Genomic DNA, 24,383 nt, shown 5'->3' on the forward strand with positions numbered 1-24,383 from the left:
ATATTCTAAGTTCTTTTTTGTTTTGTTTTGTTTTTACTTACCAGAGTTTGTGAAGTCCCAGACATACAAAGGGAAATATTCACTCGCAAGAATATTAGTGCTAGGACAATAAAGATCAGACAGGTTGCAAATGAAGTCATGGAAATCAAAGAAAATAGGGAGAAATTCCCTTCCTAAAGAGATGTTAGTAATGGGTTTTATATTGCAAATTGGAATCTGTTTTAGGAACTGGGAAGATAGCATGATAGCACACAAAATTTTCACGTGAGAGGGCCCCAGTTCATTCTCTGAGGACCAGCAATAGCCAGAGCCAAGCAGTGCTTCCGTCAACATAAAGAAGAGTACCAGAGCATCCCTTAGCACTACCCACTCTCGGGTGCTGCTGGTACCTAGACCTTGCACATGGCAAGGCTCATGCTCTATGCAGTGAGTTATCTCTCCAGTCCAGAAGTTTTGTTTCATTTGAGTCAACTAGAGGTTGGCTTAATTTCAAAAGGCCGACTGCTGGCTTGAAAATTTCCAAATTTTTACACTCACTATCACTCATAAAATGGCTTGCGTTAGGAAAATGTGGTTTTATTAGCTTAATAGCTCCCATATATAATTTTTCAAACAACGCAAGGATGTTCATACAGTTTCATTTCCCTTGCTGATGATGTGAAAAGCCATTAAATTCTGTGTTTGAAGTAAAGGTAAGATGCAATGAGCAACTGCATTTCTACCTGATATAGTAAGCAACACGCCCTTCCGTCATACTTCTATTGCGTTTTTAAATATATTTTAGTTATTTTGGATAGAGACAGAGAGAAGTTGGAAAGAGGAAGACAGAGAGGGGAGAGAGAGAGAGAGAGAGAGACAGAGAGAGAGACAGACCTGTAACACTGCTTCACCATTCACCAGTTATGAAACTTTCCCCTTGCAGGTGGGGACTAGGGGCTTGAACCTGGGGATTGTGTATTTAACACGCACACTCAACCAGGCGCACCACCACCTTGTCCCTCTTTCTGTTTACCCCAGGGCACTGCTCAGCTCTGGCTTATGGTGGTGCAGAGACTTGAACCTGGGACTTTGGAGCTTCAGGTATGAGAGTCTCTTTGCAAAAACCATTATGCCATCTACCCCCATCTTAAATGTGCTATTTAAGGCAGATTTTTCTAAGAAATAGAAGAATATATGAGAAAGATCACAGCACTGTTTCACTTTTACATAGTCAGTGTTAAGAATCTACCCTCTAGCCTCAAGGTTGCAGATTTAAATTCATTTAAGTAAAATTCACTTCTAACTCCAAATAATAATTACCTCCTTATATCATCACATTTTTTAGAGAAAACAGAAGATTATCTACATATCCATATGATAGAAATTATGTTTGCCAAAAGTATGGATCAAACAACTAAACCAATGTAGAAAAATCAGTGATAATTTTAAATGACTCATAAAATTAATAGATGATTTAAATTTCTGCAAACACATTTCCAAGTGACAGTACAATACATTTTGTATAAGCTAGAAGACGTTCTGAGGATATAAATTGCCTCCATTCTTCTGGAACATATGTTTCTGAGAAGTTGTAGCAGCACATAAAACACACTGGAATAAGGGATGCCTCCAAAGGCTTCAACACTGCTAAGAATCTCAAGGCATATTTCAAGTGCTCTTATTTTAAGAAAACTAAAAACACATTTACTCCATGTTTTAATGCAAATAACCAAGGAAGAGAATCATGAGAGAGAAAATGATGACCCTGGTCTCATTTTATTCAGTGAAAGTGATCATTTAAAAGCATGGATCAAGCCACTCTATAAATTAGTAATGCCTTGTTACTCTTCATTAAAAAAAAATAAAGACAACAATTAAGAAGAAAAAATATGGTAACTAGCTGGCAAGTTAACAGATACTAGGCTAAATCCGTTACTCTGTTGTGCCCAACCTTGTTGAACAGGACACGCGGAAGAAGAAAGATCATCAAGAAAACCAGCAGGATATTAATTAAATGGGGTGGTTTCATCACAGCCTTTTTCATCCGTTATGTTTCATTGAACTCTAATGGTAAACAAGAAAGAAACCAGAGGTACATTTAAGACAAACTCTGGAGAAAAATCTTCCATGAAATTATTAGCTTCACACTTACTGACACACTTTATATCCCTGGTCCGGACCTATTCTGCGTTAGCTCTCATTGAGTACAGGGTCCACCTTAAACTGAACTCTTGTGCCTACCAACCTCCTCTCAGATCTTTCAAAATTATCTGCTCTTGATATTCCAGGATATTTTCTTCCATTCTAGGTAAGCACTTCACAAATACATTTTTTTAAAAAAAGTAATGTTAATTAACACATAAGTAATTACCAAATTTGTGGGTGGCCTTTTTGAAAATTTGTTGAAGGAAGTCAGATGTGCCACTAGTTTTTTAAAAATTTTTTTAATGTGTTCATTATTTCTAAATTGGATATGGCAGAGAGAAATTGAGATGGAACGAGACATAAAGAGAGAGTGAGAAAGATAGCAACACTGCTTCACTGCTCCGGAAACTTCCCTGTAAACACAGGGACCAGGGGCTTGAACCCAGATCCTTCTGTGTGATAACATATGCTCGCAACCAAGTGAGGCACTTCCTGGCAACACCAAGTGTATCTCTGTTTGAATTAAGGAAGACTAGGCATATGCTCACCAATTACTTTCATAGTTTGGAAAAGGTTCATATAATATGTGGCTCTGATCTCATTGTGCTCACTTCCATCTCTTTGATGAGGTTTCACTCACAGCTCAAGGCAACTGCATAGAATTATGATATGATTCACTGAAGGAAATCCACGAGAATAGAAGCATATAAATCAATTGGCAGTTAAAGATAGAAGTCATAAAGCACTCAGGTGAGGGTTGGGAGACCACTGAAAATTTTTGCATTTGGGTAGAAATTCCCACGTTTTGTCAGCTGACAGAAGAGACAGCTTCTTTGGGTAAAACAACTGACATCCACTGCTAACATCTAAAAAAGACGTATGAGATCTTATAAGCACAGTGCTCAGAACCTTAGCTCTAATATTTATATGTCCTGAGAACTATATTAATTTTATAGGCATGCTTTCTTGGCACAGTTTGGTTTTTTTATCAGTCTTTCTTTAGCATCTTTATAAAAAGTCTCAGTAAATAAATGGCTGTTACATTTCATATTGATAAGAAACAATATTTCAGTTACTCCCATTTCTTGACCAGGCAAGGCTATTATAATATCAACATCTGTATCTATCTATCTCTCTATCTTTAATCACCTTTAAGTGACTTTAAAAAATATGATAAAGTCTCCTCCACAAGACAGAAAATCAGAAGTGCTCATAAATATATACCTCTAATAATAAATATGCTATATACAAATTTACATAATAAATTACAATATTGCTTATATATAAACAATAAAAATATATAGCAAGTGTTCTTTTGAAATATTTATAATTTTTTAAATTTTTATCTGTGTTTAATAGTAATTTATAAAATTGTAGGGTTAAGGAGTATGGTTCCACACCTCACCCAACCTCCAAAAGTCTGTGCCCCTACCCTCCCAACATTATACTACCATAGCACCAACAAAGTCTTAGAGATTGTTTGTTTGTTGTTTGTTATTTCACATGGTCTTAATAAATAAACATTTGATCTAAGGGTGGATAAGAGGATTAAAGAAAGGGATCCAAAGATATCACTCTTTTAAAAAAATTCCTCTAGGGTTATCATTGAGGCTTAATGCCAGCACTACAAACCCACTGCTCCTGGTGGCCATTTTTTTCCTTTAATTTATTGGATAAGACAGTGAGAGATTTAGAGGTGAGGAAGGAGACATAAGGGGAGAGAGAAAGATCTGCTTTGCAGACCTACTTTGCCACTTGTGAGGCGTCCCTTCCTCAGGTTGGAAGCTGGGGGGCTTGAACCTGGATCCTTGTGCAGATCCTTGTGCTTACCTGTGTGCACTTCCCAGCCCCCTGAAAGATATCAGTCTTAAAAGTTAAGTTTTAGGAGTTGGGTGGTAGCACAGCAGGTTAAGCGCAGGTGGCACAAAGCCCAAGGACCAGCATAAGGATCCCGGTTCCAGCCCCCCGCTCCTCAACTGCAGAGGAGTCGCTTCACAAGCGGTGAAGCAGGTCTGCAGGTGTCTATTTTTCTCTCCCCCTCTCTGTTTTCCCCTCCTCTCTCCATTTCTCTCTATCCTATCCAACAAGACATCAATAACAACAATAATAACTACAACAATAAAACAACAAGGGCAACAAAAGGGAATAAGTAAATAAATATTTAAAAAATAGTTAAGCTTTGACAGAGGCAGGGTCATGGTGCATCTGAACACAGGCATTACCATGTACTAAGACCCAGTTTCTTTCTTCTTCTTTTTTTTAATCACTTTATTGGGGGAGAAATGTTGATTTGTTAGACAGTTGTCAGACTGGGATGATAGCACAATGGTTATGCAAAGAGAATTTCTTTTCTATCATATTAGTGATTTAATAATGATTGACAAGATTGTGGGATAAGAGAGGTACAGTTCCCACTACCAGAGGTCCATATCCCATCCCCTCAGTTAATAGCTTCCCTATTCTTTATCCCTCTGGGAGTATGGAGCAAAATTCTTTATGGAGTGCAGAAAGTGGAAGGTCTGGTTTCTGTAACTGCTTCTCTGTTGTACATGGGCATTGACAGGTTGATCCATACCTCCAGCCTGATTCTATCTTTCCCTATTGAGGTAAGACTCTGGGGAGGTGGGGTTCCAGGACTCAGAGGTGAGATCATCTGCCCAAGGAACAGAGGTTGGTGTCATGGTGGTATCTATACCTTGGTGGCTGAAAAGCATTAAGATATAAAGCATAACAATTGGTTTAATAATCAAAAACATAAAGGTAAGAATATAGCAGATGGGAGTCAGGCGGTAGTGCAGCGAGTTAAGTGCACATGATGCAAAGCTCAAGGACCGGTTTAAGGATCCCAGTCGAGGCCCTGGCTCCCCACCTGCAGGGGGGCCACTTAACAAGAGGTGAAGCAGGTCTTCAGGTGTCTTTCTCTTCTCTCTGTCTTCCCCATCTCTCTCCATTTCTCTGTCCTATCCAACAACAATGGCAACAAGAATACAACAATAAAAACAAGGGCAACAAAAGGGAATAAATAGTTTTAAAAAAAGAATATAGCAGATGAGATTTGGGGTCTTCATACTGGAAGATGCTAAGGTCTAATTTAGGCATATTTCAACAGGCCTATGACTTTTACTAAATTTTTTGCCTGAGCCCATCCACCAGCTAACATGCAGGTAGTATTATCTGGAAAAAGGTGTCAGAGTTGGGAATAGGACTAGATATCTGAATCAGGACAGTGAGTAGCTCTGAGAAAAATATTAAAAAAAACAATCCCCCCCCCCGCCAGACCCCACATGAAGTGGTGAAGCAGTGCTGCAGGTGTCTCTATTTCTCTCCCTTTCTATGTCCCCTTCCCCTGTCAAATTTTTCTCTGTCCTGTCAAATAAATAAATGTTTTTAAATTTATGTTGTGACAGGGTGGAAAATCTATCATGTGTTGAGTATTCAAATATCTATATTAGTCATATCTGAAACATCTTTATATAAATGCATTATCCGAAGCTCTGGCTTCGCTTGTTTCTTTCTCCATGATGTAAAAAAAAAAAAAAGAAAGAAATTTCCTTTTGTTAATGAGAATATAAATAAAATAAGACTCCAGAAGGAAATGAGGAAAAAATGCATTGATTTTATATTCTGCAAGAATTTAAGGTATCAGGAAAATTCCACACTAGCAAATTATTTCCACCTTTCTTTGATATAGTTAAATGTTATATTGATGGACATAATTAAAAATATTACATATGAACTCAAATATATAAGTATTCAGTAAGTGACTGAATGTATAGTATAGCTTTATAAGTATTCAGTAAGTGACTGAATGTAAAGTACAGCATTATGATCTGAAATAGTGTGAAGTTATTATGAATTGTTTATAGGCTATCACTGACAAGGAAATGTGAAATATAGGACATGCAAAAGAACATACCTATGAAGACATGAAGCATATATCAATGCACTATAGACTAATTGCATTCACTGTAATTTGTGGGTTAGAGGCGTTCATAATCTCCTTTATTTTTGTGATTTAATTTTTTTGTAATAAACTAATATAAATTAAAAAATGAAATTGAAAAACTTGAAAATTTAAAAACATTGAAAAAATTGTCTTGCATGCAAAATCTGAATGTAAGAACCTCCGTACATAGATAACATGGTAAATAAACCATTCCAACCACCAACAAATATGAAATAAGAAGAAGAAAAAAAAAGGGGGGTCAAGTGTCAGCAAAATAGCTCACTTAGTGTGCTGCTTTACCAGACGCGACCCAAGTGTGAGTCTGGCCACCACCATACTGAAGAAGCTTCAGTGCTGTGTTCTCCACCCCCTTTCTTCTTTTTTTTTCTTTTTCTATCAGAAAAGCAAGCCTAGTGTGGTGAATCCCTAGCAATGAGAAAGGAAGAAAGAGTCTGTATCCCTTCAATACATTATAAATTGATTAAAACTGATAGTTCTTGAATTTAAATTTAGTAGTTGATCTCTTTGTGATATAATGGCAGCCATTTTTAAATTTTATTTAATGAGAGACATACAAAGAGAAAGTACACAGAGAGATACCAGTGTAGTGCTTAGCCCTGGCTTATGGTGATGCTAGGAACTGAACTTGGGACCTCAGGGTGTCAGGTACAAAAGTCTTCTGCGTAACCACTATGCTGTCTCCCCAGCCCCCTACTATAAGGGTAGTTTAACCAAAAGACCTCTGAGAAAATGAGAGAGATGACTTATGGCTAAAAGAGTTCTGGAACAGGGTTCATGGATGAGATGTATTATTTTTTCTCTCCCCCATTTTTAAAAAACATTCAAAAAGTTATTTAATATTGATTTACAAAATTATAAGATAACAGAAGTATAATTCCACACCTTTCCCACCACCGGAGTACTATATCCCCACTTCCCCTTAGAAACTGCTTTAGTTCTCCTAAGATCACAGATATGGGTTGACTATTATTTCTATATCTATATTTACATAGATTTTTCCCCATTTCTGTATGGTCCTGAATGGCAGCCTTTATGATCGGAAGAAATCATGTATATTTTTTAGAAGAAACTTAAGAACTGTGGACAATAATGTCCAAGAGCATAAATATAATGGCTTAAATACTCACAGAGGCAAAACGTATATATTTATGTAAACCATGCAATAAGTAGCTTCATCAAAGAAAGCCATGTTGATTTTAGTTCTGAAGTGTTATTACCATGACTACAGCTCCCGGGAGAACGAATTTAGCCTTTCTGTGAAAAGCCATATTTATTTTTAAACAAGTACTTCAGTGACACCTTCATCCCTGCAAATGTGTAACTCCATGACTTATGCATGAGAAGAAAAAGATTGCAATCTCTTTAAGTCTTCTTAGCCCAAACGAAACAGAAATTTGAAGTCATTTACCTTTCATTCTGAATGATAACAGGTTTTCACATGTATTTTTTAGATAATTGCCTCAATTTTCTCATTCAATTTGGTTGAGAAATCCTCAATACTCCACACACTTTTCTCCCTTTTGGCCTCTGGGCATAAGGATGGAGATTCTACAAACCTGACACAGTTACAGATTTCTAAAATGCAAGGTTAACTGTATAAAGTCAAGAAAACAGCTAGGAGAGGCCCTTGGTTACTATGGAATTACAAGCAGCTTGAGCAAAACTTGTGTCAACACAGATTTTCAAGTTTTCGAAAAGGTTTGGCCGTGGAAGTAAATACAAAAATTCATTTGGAAAACCTGAAACACAAATGGTCATTTGTTGTGGTTGCAAGACCCAATTCCCCACGCCTCTAAGTATCAGCACAGAAATTGTGTTCTAAATTTATCTTTATTTCTAGTTTTATTTTTTTCCTTACACATTGCACAAATTTCTGTCCCTAGTGAAATTCTTAGGCATTTGTGAAATTGGAGGATCCATTGCAATTTAAATGAGGTACAAATACTTTTTTTTTTTTTTGCATCTACTCTTTTACTAATCATCTAGGGAGAAATTTACACACAGTTCACCTGGTTTCTGTACATTTCCTGTTCTTTATAACTAAGTAAATGAGATTATTGTGGAGTTTGGAGCTGGATAAAGTCTGCTGTTAAATACTTAATCTTTTTTTTCCAAGACTCATTTTCTTTCACTACAAAATAAAGAAGAGGCTTTAAAAGTCTTATTTCTAGAATAGGTCCTCTATGAGAATTCAGCATATGTAAAGTATAAAGTATCTGGCTTAGAGCAGCATTTTGGTGTCACTCATCCCCTCACCTAACCTCCTCCGTGTTTACAATCTTAGCCCTTGGCCATTTTCCCACTGCTGTTCCATTGAAGACTGTGTAGAGATTCTGGAATACCTATAATTCTATTTTTAGTATTCTTACGAAGTGCCTACTATTCTCTATAATGGCAACACTCATTTAAATTCCCACTAACAATATGCAGCAGTTTCTTTTTCTCAACTTTCGCCAGTTCTCATTATTTTCTTGTCTTTCAGTTATAGGACACGTATAAGGAGAAATCTCACTGTAGTTTTGATTTACGTTATTACTAATAAGTGATAAACATTTTTACTTGCCTATTCACTATCTATATGCTTTCTTTTTATTTTTTTTAATTGGGGGGATTAATAGTATATGGTAAATACAGTTGTTGTGTGTGTTAAATTTCTCAGTTTTCTGCAAAACACTGTTACTCTGTCCTAGGTCCTGTTCCCCCTCCCCCACCTCGCCACACTCCAGAGTCCTCTACTTCAGTGCAGTACACCAAACCAGCTCCATGTTCTGCTTTGCGTTTCCCCTTTCTGTTTTAATTTCTCAACTTCTGTTCATGAGTGAGATTGTCAGTATGTTTTCTTTGGAGAAATTTCTATTCAGTTCCTCTGCTCATATCCCCATGAGGTGATTTGCATTTTTGTTGTCAAGTTGCATGATTTCTTTATATATTTTGGCTATTAATTCCTTGTTGGATGAAATATATACTCCCACATTGTGGATATAGTCTCCCAATTAGTAGGATGCTTTTCATGATTTTGGTGCTGGCTTTCATTGTTCGGGGTTTGATTTTTAATGTGAGCTAGTCCCTTTTGTTTATTTTTGTATTTCTCTTGCAGTGGAGGTGAGTCACCAAGGGCATCACTAAGGCAGGTGCCAATGAGCACTTATTGTCTCTTCTATATAACTTATGTTTTTGCTTCTTAAATTTGTAGAGATAAATAAAGTAGGCATTTCACACATATACATACTTAGAATACTACTCAGCTATTAAAGGTGAGATATAAATATTTGTAATAACAGAATGAAGCTTGATGGGTTACAACACATAAAACTGATAAAAATGGCATATTATAGGTGAAATATAATATAAGTAATATAAATAGGTTAAATATAAATGCACAAAAACAATAGCAGAATCTTAGATTCTGATAATGTAATGCAGATCACTAGAGGTGAAGGGGGTAGGAAAAACAGAAAGGGTCAAATTATACTGGTGGATGGAAATTAGACTTTTGATTGTAGGCAAAATACGCTAGATACATTTGGTGAAGGAGTGCAGAGTATATTATCTTAAGTAGTTCTTCCATAGTAATAGGGCAGTAGTGGAGAAATGAAGAATGTGTGAGTGAAAGCTATTTTGGTAGAAAGGTCAAGTAAGTGGGGACCAAGTCTTAATTGGTCTTAATTAATAAAGTCTTAATTAATAAAGTCTTAGTCACAGATGCCAAATTAAGTTCTTCACAGGTAGAAAACCGAGATTCTACATCTAATTCTTGCCTTCACATTACCTGTATAAAATGGGGGGAACCGTTGTCTTATAATTTCACCTAGATTCCAAGTCCCAAAGCCATAAGCAACAAGGTACGTGCAGATTACAGTCATCAGCAAATAATCAGCAGAGAACCTGTTACAACTCACTGAAAGATTGCCAGACCTCTATTACAAAGACTGTCACTACTTGGCATTATTCTTGTGTATGTCCACTTTTAAAATTTAATTAAATTTAATTTTTATTCTTTATTTTGTATTACTGATTTAAGGACGATCCTTCCTAGCCGACTGAATCCACATGGATCCCATAGTCACTTTCAAAGCCAGCAACAACCAGACATCCGGCTCAACCTGACGCTGTTGACTGGCTACGGAAGAAGGGCAAACGCTAGAAGAAGAACTGATTTAAAAAATTACAAGATAATAGGGGTACAATTCTATATGGCTCCCACCACAAGAGTTCTGTGTCTGCATGCCCTACACTGGAAAATATAGTAGTTTTCCCAAGGTTACAAATATGTGTTGATTCCATAACTATACATCTATATCTATGTCTTCAAATATGTACTTACATACATATATGTATTTTATTTCTCCCACTTTTTCTATGGTTCTGCCTTCACTTCCTTTCTAGTTCAACCCTACATCTATGGGTACTTCTAAATGACTTTCCTTTTCTTCCTCTTCTCTCTTAGATAAGAGAAACAGTGCCTGGCTTCCTCTGGTGTTTTCCAGATACACTTTTTTTCATTGGCGATATAAAAACAATATTCCTGGTGACAAGCACTTTGGGTCCTGGTGGAATGGGGATTCATAGCCTTCTGATTTTCTTCCCCCTATCATTTTCCCCTGTGAAAGTATGGACCAAAATCATTTTTGGGGATTGCAGAAGGTGTGAGTTCTGGCTTCTGTAATTGCTTCTCCACTGGACATGGAAATTGGCAGGTTGATCCATACCCCTAGATTATTTCATTTTTCTCTGTAGGCGGTAGGACTCTGGAGAAGTGAGGTTCCAGGAAGCATTGATGAGGTCTTCTGCTCAGGGAAGTCAGGATGGAATCATAGTAGCATCTGGAACTTGATAGCTGAGAGGCAGTAAGATAGGAATCAGGACAAGATGTTTAATAAGCAGGTACCATAAAGTATGAGTAGAGTAGATGAAAGGAGGGAACTTGGTGGAAGGAAGCTAGGAAATCAATTTTAGATATTTTCCTAGAAGTACACGTCTTAGTACTTTTTGGTTGAGCTTGATAGCTAACATGCGGGTGGTACACATCCACTTTTCTCAGCTTCTGTTGAAGTTAGGCAGGTTCATGGATCTAAATTTTTTAAAATAAATATGTAAATAGTAAAAGAATGTATCTACAGCCTTTATGAATAAGGAAGTCCCCTGCCAGGATTTTCCTTACCAGACCATTCTCCACAGCAATGACAGATTTGAGAGCCCATAGGCAGGATTTGAGATGGGATCAAGCCATTTGTAAGCATGCAACTATAATGTGAATAAAAAAGAAATATTTATTTTGTTAAGCACTACACTATGATTTGGGAAACCAGGAGGATTATTAGTCATAGGAAGTAGTGTATTTTGATTACTGTTGCACAAATGTATTACTGAAGTGACTTAAAATAACAAACATTTATTAGCTCAGTTTCTGCAGGTCTGGAAAGTAGGCATGGTTTGCTTGACTGCCTCTGGCTCAGAGTATCTTATGAGGCTCCAATCAAGGTGTCAGCCAGTCAGCAAGAGCTACAATCACTCAAAGCTCTACTGGAGGAGGAACTGCTTCTCACTTGGCATTGAGAGACTCTCAGCAGGAGACATCAGCTTCCAGTCATGTGGCATTTTCCAGAAAGGCGCTTAAAATCATAAAAACTACTCTACCACTGAGTGAGAGAAGGAGTTAACATAGAAAGCAGTCACATTAGTTTGGTGAGCTAGCTGCGGCAGTGATAACACATCACTTTTTATCACACTGTATCACACAGAAATAATTCAGTAGGTATAGTCATACTCTAGCCAAGGGTACCTCTCTCTCTCCCTCTCCCTCTCCCTCTCCCTTTCCCTCTCTTTCCTCTCTCTCTCTCTCCAGAGGATTAAATATGAAAAGGCAAGTGTCTGGTTGTGCACCCAGTTTAGGGCACACATTACCATGGTAACGTCTCTGGTTCAAGCCCTTTGTTTGAAGCCTCACACCTGCAGGAGTGAAGCTTCAGTAGTGGTGAAGCAGTGCTGCAGGTGTCTCTCTTTCGTTCTCCATCTCTGTTTTCTCTCTTGATTTCTCCCTGTTTCTATCCAATAGATATATTTTGTAAGTGTCTTTGGGAGCTTTCTAGAGACTACTTAGCACATGTACTGCTCCTGCTTTAACATTCTTAGCTGACCTATTAGAAGGGAAATACTATAGAGTTTATACAGAAAATAGATAAAGGAGAATGTCAGAACAAGAAGTATTAGGGCGGAAATTCTGACACTTTTATATTCTTTCTCCATGCTGCTTGCACACCTCTTGACAAAAAAAGAAAAAAAAGAAAAACTCTCAAGAAAACTAATGAGACAGACTGAATGCATGAATGTAGAGAAAAAAGTAATAATTTCTAATCAGTCCCTAGAGCAGAAATAATGGACAAGAAGATGCAATGGTGATATGAAATAAGAATCTTGACTATATTTATAAACTTAAGATATTTTAAAAGAATTGTTTAAGTTCCATAGAACATATATTGGATACTTAGGACACATCAGATTTTAAGGTCTAGGACGAAGGAGTAGGCTATGAAGACAGGGATGAGAGAAATAATTAGTGCTGGGATATCTTTTTTTCTTCTTTCTCTCTGTCTTCTCCTCACCTCTCAATTCCTCTCTGTCCTATCAAATGAAGGAGGAGGAAGGGAAAGAAGGAGGAGAAGGAAGAGGAAAAGGAGGAAGAGGAGAAGGAAAAAATGACTGCTGGGAGTCCTGGCTTTCTTGTGCAGGTACAAAGCCCCAGTGATAATCCTAGTGGCAGGAAAAACAAGTAACTATAAATAATGGAGCATTTTACCTCATTTTTGAAACAGTAACCACAAAGACATAGGGTTGTTTAACATGGTCCTAGTGGGAGATGATATAAAGTGGATAAATTGTGTTGTTCTGCTTAAAGAAACTTTTTTCAGACAACAGTTCATAATACTGAATGTGGAAAACAAAAGGACCATGCTCAGAGATTAATACCCTCATTCTTTCTGTCCCTTCCAATTCCTTTAGGAAAAATAACTGTTGTAGGAGGAAGTTCACTTAAAATCCATCAAGATATAAAAAGCCAGATGATCTGTTGTCCTCTGGATTCCAAGCTAATTGCCCTGCCATTCACTTCCTGTCCCCAGTTTTCCACCCACTTGTACCTGTATAAATATTTGCTGAAACAGGGTGGATTTGATCACGGCTCTTGTCTTCCTTGAACACTTGAAAGACCATAAATTAGCCTTTCCCTTTTCGCAAAACCCTTTGGCTTTCTCTGACACACTGCAATCAGTGGATCTTCTTTCAGCTTCCTTGTTATTCCAATAAACAGGTACTAAAGATTTTCAGTTTCATTTTTATCCCAATAAACAGATATTAAAGATGTGTGGCTTTAGAAAAAAATTAATCATAGTTCTTGCTCTCAAATAACTTAGAAATGAGGGAAGGAATTACCAGGTAATGTAAAAATTCTTGTAATCCACCTAACATAATAACAAACACTTTTATGATGATCTGGAAGCATAAAAAGAAAGAAGTTTTAAAATTTAATATTTAATGGGAATCTGGCGGTAGCACAGCGGATTAAGCGCATTTGGTGCAAAGTGCAAAGACTGGCTTAAGGATCTCGGTTTGAACGCCCAGCTCCCCACCTGCAGGGGAGTCACTTCACAGGCGGTAAAGCAGGTTCTGCAGGTGTTTATCTTTCTCTCCCTCTTCCCTGTCTTCCCCTCCTCTCCATTTCTCACTGTCCTATCTAACAATGACAACATCAATAACAACAACAATAACTACAGAAACAATGGAAAACAACAAAGGCAACAAAAGGGGAAAATTAAAAAATTAATATTTATTTAAGCAATCATGTAAGCATAGATATGTGCATGAATTGTAGAAGTTTTTAATATCTACGCACATTCTCTAAGTTTATATGTGTAAGTCTTGTTTTTATATATACACATATTAAAATTAATAGTACAAACTCCATATTCCTAACTGTATATGTATGTAGATTCCTTTGTTTTTCCTACCACCCAGTTTTTTCTTAGTAGGTAACTTCCACTTATGATTCAGAATCCAGTTTTGGTGTCCCAAGACTCTTAAATTTGCTTTTTTTTTTTTTTTGTTAATCCTATAATCTACCCCTGATATTCACAATGTCATTTGCAAACCATCACTTTTTGTTGCCTTACTATCTGGATTAAATATGTGTTTTCCCTTGCCTTCATTGTGGGCTGCCCTAATTATGAGATGACACTGTATCTCTTCTTCTGCACAGCTATTTTCTCCAGAGCAGAAACTCTGTATAATTTATCTTTCTATGGAATTAGCACAGATTGGGTTTTTGTTTTTTTAAATATTTTGTGTATTTTCTTCTTTTAAGTGAATCATTCTTAATAAAAAAGTATTTGAAAAATGCAAAGCAATGACAGCAACAACAAAAAGAAAAAAAAAATATTAGTAAGCAGGGAAATAAATGACCTAGCGGGCAAAGTACAGTATTTGAATGCATGAGGCTCAACTGCAGTTCTCAACACTGCATGTATCTGGGTAATGGTGCTTGGCTCTCTTTCCTTATTTCTCTCTTTCTCTGGACCTCTGTCATATAATAAATTAGTAAAGGTTTAAAAATAAAGCAAACCAGAAGGCCTAGTTTACATTGCAGAGATGACTGCTATTAGTATTGTATTCTTTCATAGTTTGAGGCCCATTTTCAAAGATTAGATGACAATAGATGAGGAAGTATTAGTATTGTAATCTTATGATTAGTTAATTACACATATTTTGTAGGGTATAATTATATAATCATATTGAAACGGGGGATTTACAGTAAATAGTTATTCAATATATACTTATTTTTGTCTGTTGGGATATTGTACAGATGTGATTGAGTTAGGCAGGACCCTCAAATCACCTTATTTCCATGTGAGTATTATTATTTACATATCAATCTTCTGCCTTGTTTTAAAAATGACTCCTCCATCACCACATTACCCCCTCAGGGTATCGCCCATTCCCACAAGCTAAAAACTAGAGCAACTATTACTACGGAATCTTTCTGCCTTCCCAGAGTGCCTTGTTTTCTCCACCCCCTTTCCTAGCCAATTTCGTTCTGATTTGCCACTCCCAGAATTCTCCTATAAAAGTCACTCCTGCTTCCACTCTCTTTTTTTTTCTCTCCTTCCTCCCAACCTGGAAAAGGTTTGGCGTGCATAGCGGGAGGCAGCCATTTTGCTAGCTCCATGTGGTCTAAACCCCGCTGTGCTCACACACAACTCTGGGGCTCTCGCATGAATAAAGATTTGTGTTCCCGCTCAGCCATGAGTTCCTGGTCTCTTCTCTCTCTGGCGACACTAGCCTGGCAACACTAGCATGATATCCACTACAGATATCATGACATCTTTCTTTATTAAAAAATTTTAGTATTATCTGTATTTATTTATTGGATAGAGACAACCAGAAATGGAGAGGAAAGGAAGCAGTAGAAAGGGAGAGAGACAGAGGGACACCTGTAACACTGCTTTACCACTTGAAAGGCTTTCCCCATGTAGGGCTTGAACCCAGGTCCTTACACATTGTAACATTTACACTCAATCAGGCTTGCCACCAGCCAGCCTCTTTATAACATCTTTCTATCTCATTGGATTTGGCTTTCATAAAAATATTGTCTTAGACAGTAACATGGCATTTTGAGCTAAGAGAAATAATATATCTATTTACTCAAACTTCTCTTATTAATTAGCTGAATGTAATTCATGCTGAAGGTAGACTCCATCAGATATGTAACAAGAAGTTGAGACTATCTCTGCTACAGATACGAGGAAACGAATTCTACCAACAGCTTGAGTAAATCTGAGATCAAGGCTTTCCTGGTTGAGCCTCTGGAGGAGACAGCAGCCTATCAGAAGTTTAATTACAGATTTATGAGGCCCTTTAATAAAGACCCAAATAAAATGTGCCCAAACACCTCACATAATGAAACTGTGAGATGATAAATACATGTTTTTTAAAATTGGTATGTTTATGTGATTTTGATATCTTTTTCCAAGAGAAAAGTCTTTATGAATAAGGTAGTCTCTAGAAAATGGAAAATTAAGTTGCAGAAATTATTGCAAGGGAAAAGTAAAATAAATTATTTTAATGTTAGGAACCCTGCAGGAGGAAAATCTCTAGAGATTTGATCTGTCTTACAAATTCCTGCTAACACCCCTGAAAAGGATCAGGGATCTGAATCCCTGTCACAAAGAGATCATTAAGAAGAGTCATATTTTATGCAGAAATAAGTGAAAAGGGAATAATTACTTAAGCACTGGCATCGAGCCTCAGTGATAACCCTGCTGGTGAAAAAGGGGTAAGGTAGAGAACAGCAAAAGAACACACCTAGAAGGGTGCCTGCTTTGTCAAGACTGCAAGTTCTATTTGAGAAGAATTTGAGCTGAAGCCCCATTGCTCTTGCAACAACTTCTGTGCTGTGCTGTCTTTCCCTTTGTCTCTGTCTCTGTCTGTGAAAGATACAAATTAAACAAAATGGCACTAATAAATGGAATGAAATTGATTGGGGAAAAAAATATCAAACATTCCCACCTGCAGAGGGAAAGCATCAGGGGTGGTGAAGTAGGACTGCAGGTGTCTCTCTGTCTCTTTCCTTCTCTCTCTTCACCTCCCTCCTCAATTTCTCAGTCTCTATCCAATAATAAATAAACATAAATAAATAATTTTAAATTAAATAATATCAGACAATCACAGTGCTTACAAAACTATTTTGACTTATTATGTGTCGGTGTAAATGTGAGGACATTGGTGTTTTTTGAGATAACGCTTTTCTATAGACATATGTTTGTAAAAATCATTTTCTGGGGGTTCCCAGAAGATGGCGGACTGAGAAGCTGCTAGTGGCTTGAGCTCTGACCACATCTTCTGGAAATGGTAGGATTTTCTGCCTTTAATAGGCCAGTCAATAAGGGGTCCTAGCGGTAACACCAAGGAGGTGACTATAACTTAATTTGGGTTAAGAAATAGAGGGAGTCGGGCTGTAGCACAGCAGGTTAAGCGCAGGTGGCACAAAGCACAAGGACCAGCATAAGGATCCCAGTTTGAGCCCTGGCTCCCCACCTGCAGGGGAATCGCTTCACAAGCGATGAAGCAAGTCTGCAGGTGTCTATCTTTCTCTCCCCCTCTCTGTCTTCCCCACCTCTCTCCATTTCTCTCTGTCCTATCCAACAACTACAACAACAATAATAACTACAACAATAAAAAAACAAGGGCAACAAAAGGGAATAAATAAATTAAATAAATTAAAAAAAAGAGTAGAAAAAAAGGGAAAATAAATTTTTTTCCTTTTAATTATTAAGCACACCCCCTCCTCCTTCCCCCCCCCCATAACCAATCCCTGGGGACCAGCTCCTATCAGGCTCCCCTGCTGAGCTTCTGTCTTTACCAAATTCCTATCCCACCAGGGAGTATCATTCATTCTAAGTCTATACCCTTCTGAAACCTCTGGCCTTTTTTCCTTCTAAGTAGCCAACCCCCCCCACCTCACCCCGCATAGCTAATTAAATCATTAAAAATAAATAAATAAATAAAAACTCTTTCCTTTCACTGCTCTTTTATGACTGTTCTTTTTCTTATCTTTTTCATTTTTCTCTTTTTTTTTCTTTTTCTCATTCTTGTCATCCTTTCTTCCTTAATCCTATAGCTTCCAAAGCCACAGGCCCCAGCCCCCACACCACCAAACAGTGTGCTTTTTTGAATTCACTGTTACACATTTGGGAATTATTTTGGGGAAGAATTCTGATTCGGTGTGGAGTCTCACTGCAAGTGTCTCTGCTAAACTTCCCTTCCTCCTTTAGCCACCCCTAGAATATACAGTGGATAGTAGATTTGCATAACTGTCTATTTCAGCTCTCCTTGTCTAGTCCTGAGGTGTTTTTTTTTTCTCATAACAATCAGCTGCCTCTGATCACGAGGTTTGAGGTAATCTGGGACAGGGGTGTTTTTTTTTTTACCCTGCTCTATTTTATTATTAATATTATATAAAGGCATGTATCTTCCCCCCCTTTAGGTTGATCAGAATTAACTCTTAGGGTATTTTTCATTGCTAGGGTAGTGGGCATCTTATCTATTGTGGGAGGGACTTGTCTCCTTACTCCTACCTCCTCTACAGACTCTCCCCTCCCTCCTCCTCCTAGCTAATTAAAAAAATTACATTAAATTAAAAATAAAGTAATCAAAAAATCATTTTCTGGGCTCTTTTTTTTTCTGTCCCCTTGATCTTTCCATTTTTATGTCAGTATCTTATGGTCCTAATTATTGTGCTTAAGGGTAAGCTTTTCTAATTTCTTATTTTCTAACTTAATTTTATTCATGAACAGAGGGAGAAAGAGAGACAGGGAGACAGAGAAAGAGAGAGTGAGACCTTAGAACCATTAAATGTTGAGGATTGAACTTGGAACTCTGGGCATGCAAGTCCTGTGCTCTGTGCACTGAACATTTCCCTGGCTACCAAAATTAAATTCTCAGTTCTAAACCTTTGAAGTTCCTTTGTCTTAGTAAAATAAAAGTGAAGATACAAAATATGAAACATAGAGCTACTACCTTTGGCAATAGAAGATGAATTAGGTTCCCGTCAAGCAAAATTTAAATACTTAGGTTGACTCTTAAAATTGACTGATTCACTGGACTAATTCTTTTGGAACTTCCTAGACAGCATGGGGATGCTACTAAATTTGCCAAGGCAGAAATGTGTTTCTGACTATCTGGGTAGTGTTTTATATATTAAAACATACAATATTAAAGTGATTCTTTCGCATTCACCTTGGAATTCAGTGAAGCAATGGAAGCTATGAAATTGCACAAAATGTGTAGGATCTTATTGGGAGAAAAATACTTTCGCTTCAACAGTGGGGCTGAAAGACTGCATTATTTATTGAACCCTGAAACCATTTCCTGTCCCTTGAGGAGCTAGCAGTCCATATGTAGATGACAACTAGGATTAAGGTCTTCACTTTTGAAGTGCTATGTATGATAAGTAGTTAGAAAGACACATAAGCGCTGCACAGATTCTCAAACAGGTTAATTTTGAAGATTATTTTTTGAATAATTCATTGTAGTAAAAAATCATAAGCAGATGACATTATTTTTAAAATGGTGTTGAAAAACAACGTTAGACTTTTGGAAATACCAGTATGTATGTGTGACTACACACACACACACACACATTGAGCCAAACACTCAATATACGCAAGCATGCCCTGTCTTACTATTTGTGAGATGTGATCAGTTAAAGATAATGTGCCCTGATTATGACTAAAAGCTAAACAGTTGGATTCTTATAATGCCATGTAATAACCAAAATAGGAATATTTGATGTCTTCTTTTAAGATCAACTTATTCATGTTTTATTTAAAAATCACACAATGACCACAATTGAGAGAAATACATGTACTGAAATGTCTTTTGCTTATTTCTTGGAGACACATTAATATTACATATCCTGGAAAATGCAAAAGAATTCACTTTCTTACTTAAAGAGAATTAAAACCATCAGGAATAAGTAAGTATACCCTTTTTTTCTTTCTGAAAATGCAAGTTGGTGGTTATTTAGCTTTGGTGAGTTTAAAGAAGTCTTCAATGTAGCCAATTATAACTGTGGTTAGAATATGAATTATGAGCTCAGATATAAAGCAATAACTGTGGGAGATTACTAGGTATAAAATCTCTCATCCAAAGATACAAATATGTAAAGAAAAGGGGAAAAAAGAAGTGTTCTAAAAACAGAAAACTTCACTGCAGGTGCCACTATTGGCAATGTCATGCAATAAAGTAGTTGGCATTGATCTATGTTTTCATAAACTCTGTGGTATTCTGCAGGCTTATTAGCAAAGTGTACTTGGTAAAGTTGCAGGTTTAAATGTCTTTCTAAGGCTGAGTGCTTCTTGCAATGAAGAAATAGGAGCCCTCTTGCTTTTTCAGCAGTTGTTATAAATGATTCCCAATTGGGTTTAGAAAAGAAGGCAGGTCTGAGGTAGAGCTGACCTTAAAACACTTGGAGGTCCTCGGCCACCTGTATACTATCAGCTTCAATGGTGCTGAAGCAGGCAGTATGTGGGCCTTTCTCATTATATGTTAATGGAACAGCCAGATTTGAGCACACAATGTGGTTTGTTCATAATAGCCCAACTGAGAATACATCAACTCCAGACATAATGGGAATGACAAGTAGCAGCACAAGGGCACGGCTGAATGCAGGTTGAAACAGATTTTGCTTCCAGATATAGAACACCACAAAAATCTCCCTCTATGTTTTATTCATTTCAATTTTGATGCTCCTCCTAGCTATTTTAACATTCCTTACCTTTGCTTGTCTATTATGAAACCATACATACTAAATAATTAGTTTTTTCTTTAACGTAATGCTCCCCTTTTCTCATCTAATCTGTTTATGCTATAGTTTCTTTTTTAATTTCTAGTATATACTTCAGAAACATATATGATATGTCATTGATGATCACCTGTACCATTAAAAATGATATTAAATTTCAAAAGAATATGAGTAAATATATGAACTTAAAATATTTAGACTAAATATAAATGTATTTAAGTTAATAATGAAATAATTAAGGAAATACTACTAATAGACCAAATATTTAGATGGTATAGAATTACACTGAATAAGTAAAACTATTTACCTGGGAACATCTTTCTTAATTGATAGTACAGAGAGAAACTGAGAGACAATGGGATATAGAGAAGGAGGTAGGGAGAGGAGAGAGAGAGAGAGAAGGGGTTGAAGGCAGCACTGTTTCACCACTTGTGAATCTTCCCTCTTGCAGTGGCAGAGCAGGGTTTGAGCCTGGGTCCTTGTGTGCTCAACCAGGTGTGCCACTTACCCATCCCTCTAAGAACAACGCAAATCTGATTTTTTAAAAATATTTATTTTATTTTATTTTATTTATTCCCTTTTGCTGCCCTTGTTGTTTTATTGTTGTAGTTATTATTGTTGTTGTTGTTGTTGGATAGGACAGAGAGAAATGGAGAAAGGAGAGGAAGACAGAGAGGAGGAGAGAAAGATAGACACATGCAGACCTGCTTCACCGCCTGTGAAGCGACTCCCCTGCAGGTGGGGAGCCGGGGTTCGAACTGGGATCCTTATGCCGGACCTTGTGCTTTGCGCCACCTGCGATTAACCCGCTGTGCTACAGCCCGACTCCCTCAAATCTGATTTTTAAAACTTTATTATGGTCTATATTGAAGAGAAAAAAAATTTGTTAAAGATATGGAGCTTGTGCTTTTATCTACTTTTCCCTTATACTTTATTGAGAAAAGGTATTAGAACATAAAATTTCCTTTTCCAGACCTGGGGGTTGTGTATGAGTGATTTCATCACTCCCAGGTGACTTTCTCATTTATATATATAGATTCAGAAAGGGAGACATAGCATAGTATTGGAGCTTCTCCCAGGGCCATTGCCCTCTTATAAGCTGTCCGGGTTTGAACCCGACTACACACATGACCAGGCATGAAACTTACCCATTGAACTATCTGTTCAGTTCTAGAACAAACTTTCCCTTCCCTTCCCTTCCCTTCCCTTTCCTTCCCTTCCCTTCCCTTCCCTTCCCTTCCCTTCCCTTCCCTTCCCTTCCCTTCCCTTCCCTTCCCTTCCCTTCCCTTCCCTTCCCTTCCCTTCCCTCCCCTCCCCTCCCCTCCCCTCCCCTCCCCTTCCCTTCCCTTCCCTTCATTAATTTATTTTTACCTCCAGGGTTATCGCTGGGGTTCAGTGCCTACAATATGAATCCACTACTCCTGGTGTCCATCTTTTTTTTTTCCCATTGTTGCTATTGCTGTTATTATTGTTGTTGTTGGATAGGACAGAGAAATTGAGAGAGGATGGGAAGACAGAGAGTGGGAGTGAAAGACACCTGCAGATCTGCTTCACCGCTTGTGAAGCTACCACTGTGCAGGTGGGGAGCCAGGGGCTCGAACTTGGTTCTTTGTGTATGTCCTTGCATTTCATACTATGTGTGCTTATCCCATTGTGCTACCACCTGCCTCCCCCTTCCATATTTTTTCCATTCCCTTTTCTTTTTTCTGTATGGAGACAGAGAGGTATATAGAGAAATAATGAAAGAGACCATAACTCCCAAGCTTCTTTCAATTTTATGAAGCAGGGTCCAAACCTGAGTTGTGCACACATGGCAAAGCCACACACTATTCAAGTGAGCTATTTTGTCAGAAGAAACAAACAGCCTGAAAACAAACAGACTCACCAGATTTCACTGCCTTTAAGTTATTGAGCCTAGAGCAAACAATGTCAAAGGTTGGTTCTCTTTAACAATGTGCATGGAGGCTGAAATATATCCTGGGTAAATAGACTAGCTATAGAAATTTCAATGTGCTGAGACTTTGGTTGGTTATACTGAAGAAAAAGATTAAACTTTAGTCAGTCTCTATTTCTGTGACCCTTTCAGTATACACTTGTTCTCTACTTTTCTTTCTTTGTACTCTTTCTCACATAGGAACTATTTCCATTAGGGTAAGTTTCAAGGTCAGAAATTTTTCAACTGGGTGAAAAATACTATATTCCTCTTTAGAAGTTTGCTTCACTAAAAAACTTGTTGATTTCACTGCAGGCAGAAATAGATGTTTGCCAACATTCCTCACTCGTTCAGTGGTAATTTGCTAATGTATTCAACTTTCGTGCACTATTTTGGGATTGATCCTTTGAAAAGTATGAAATCTGAAAACTGGAAATTGGATTAAAGAAGGCTACTTCTGTAATTTAAATCTCATTTTCAATATTTTCCTTGAAACTTCTGTCGGTATTGATAAAGAAAAATGATAAATTTAACAGAATTTTTGATTGACTTGTTCCCATATGAGGATGAGATATGATAAGATTATTTCCTATGAAAAGTTGTGACAGGAATTGGAGAGATAACTCAGTCTAGCTGAGCATCAGTTTGCATGCTAGACGTGTCAGAGACTGCAGTGTTTAATCCCTGGCACCTCCAAAAAAAAAAAAAAACTTTAACAAAGTCAGAGAAAACATGAGGACTACTGTAACAGAAATCAGAGTGAGAAAGAGCACAATAACTGAGTGAGAAAAGAAAGAAAAAAAAAAGGAAGAAAGAAGAAAGAGAGACAGTAGGAGGGTTTACCATTAGAAGATAGAGGATAGAGGGAACCATTATAAAAAAAACAAAAAAACAACACAAACAAATAAACAAATCAGGGACCCAGCAGTAGAGCTCACTTGGCTAATGCACTGTTTTGCCATATGTATCGCCTTGATTCAAAGCCAGCCCCGCTGTGCTACTGGAAGCTTCAGTGTTCTGATCTCTTTCACTCTTGCTCTGTCTGCTTCTTTGTTTCTGTCTCTGGAGTGGAAAGTGGGGGTAAATGATTGTATTGAAGTCTGAAACTGTCTCATGGATTTTGATGGAGTGGTACTGGTACTTGGGTAGTATCATATTTTGAAGAGATGTGATATTGTATTTCTAAAACAGTTAAAATCTTACAAAACATGGTTATGTCAAAAAAAGATGACTACATAGTTAAAAAAAATAATGTTTTCAAATGCCTGTATTCTTTAGGCTGGCTATAAATACTTGTCGAGTTTCCTAAACAACTCTACTTGTGCATATAATGCTCTGTCATGCTGTTGTTCAATAGTAAATAAGCAAGTAGAATGCTTATTTGTATGTATACAGAGTTCATGCTTATGAAATTTCTAGGAAATCCTCTTGAAAAACATAGTAGGTACATGATGTATACATAAAATGAGTAACAGTATATTTTAGACAGATCCCCTAATTGAAGCATCCACTTAGACATTTTAAAATTTATTATTTAAAAAATATATATTATTTATTTACTATTAGATAGAGACAGAGAGAAATTGAGAAGAGAGGGAGAATAAGGAGAGAGACAGACACCTGCATCACTGCTTCACCATTCGTGAAGCTTTCCCCCTGTAGATGGGGGCCAAGGGCTTGAACTGAGGTCCTTGTGCACTATAATGTGTGTGCTTAACTAGGTGTGCTACCACTTGGCCCCTCAATTTACTCTTTTTTTTTTAATGAGTATGTTTAATTTTATTGAGCTAAGTTGGTTACAGGGTTGTGCATGTTTTAGAACAGCTTCACCTCACCATGTGCAGACCACCAAGATGACAATCTCCCTCTCCCACTGCCAACCTTACCCATTCCCACTACCTTTTCTCATTTACTGACTTCAGATCTGCATCATAATCTTAGAGTCTGCGCTTTACTTTGTTTTATTTATTTTCTTTGGTAACACCCATTTGCCAAATGAAAAGTAA

General features: G+C 37.3%; 1 long non-coding RNA gene across 3 annotated transcripts in view; it reads left to right on the forward strand.

Moving 5' to 3' along the window:
• LOC132534639 (uncharacterized) overlaps positions 1-24,383 on the forward strand; it is a 274,622-nt gene that overhangs the window by 105,629 nt on the left and 144,610 nt on the right. Inside the window, exon 1 of one of the 3 annotated variants that reach the window (XR_009546367.1) lies at positions 12,749-12,819. The exons of the other annotated variants lie outside the window; for them this stretch is intronic. This is a non-coding gene — a long non-coding RNA (uncharacterized LOC132534639). Of the gene's footprint in view, positions 1-12,748; positions 12,820-24,383 lie in introns of those variants that run through there. 3 annotated transcript variants of the gene reach the window in all.

The sequence above is a fragment of the Erinaceus europaeus genome, chromosome 19, assembly GCF_950295315.1.
Source record: "Erinaceus europaeus chromosome 19, mEriEur2.1, whole genome shotgun sequence".
In the NCBI taxonomy this organism is placed as follows: domain Eukaryota; kingdom Metazoa; phylum Chordata; class Mammalia; order Eulipotyphla; family Erinaceidae; genus Erinaceus; species Erinaceus europaeus.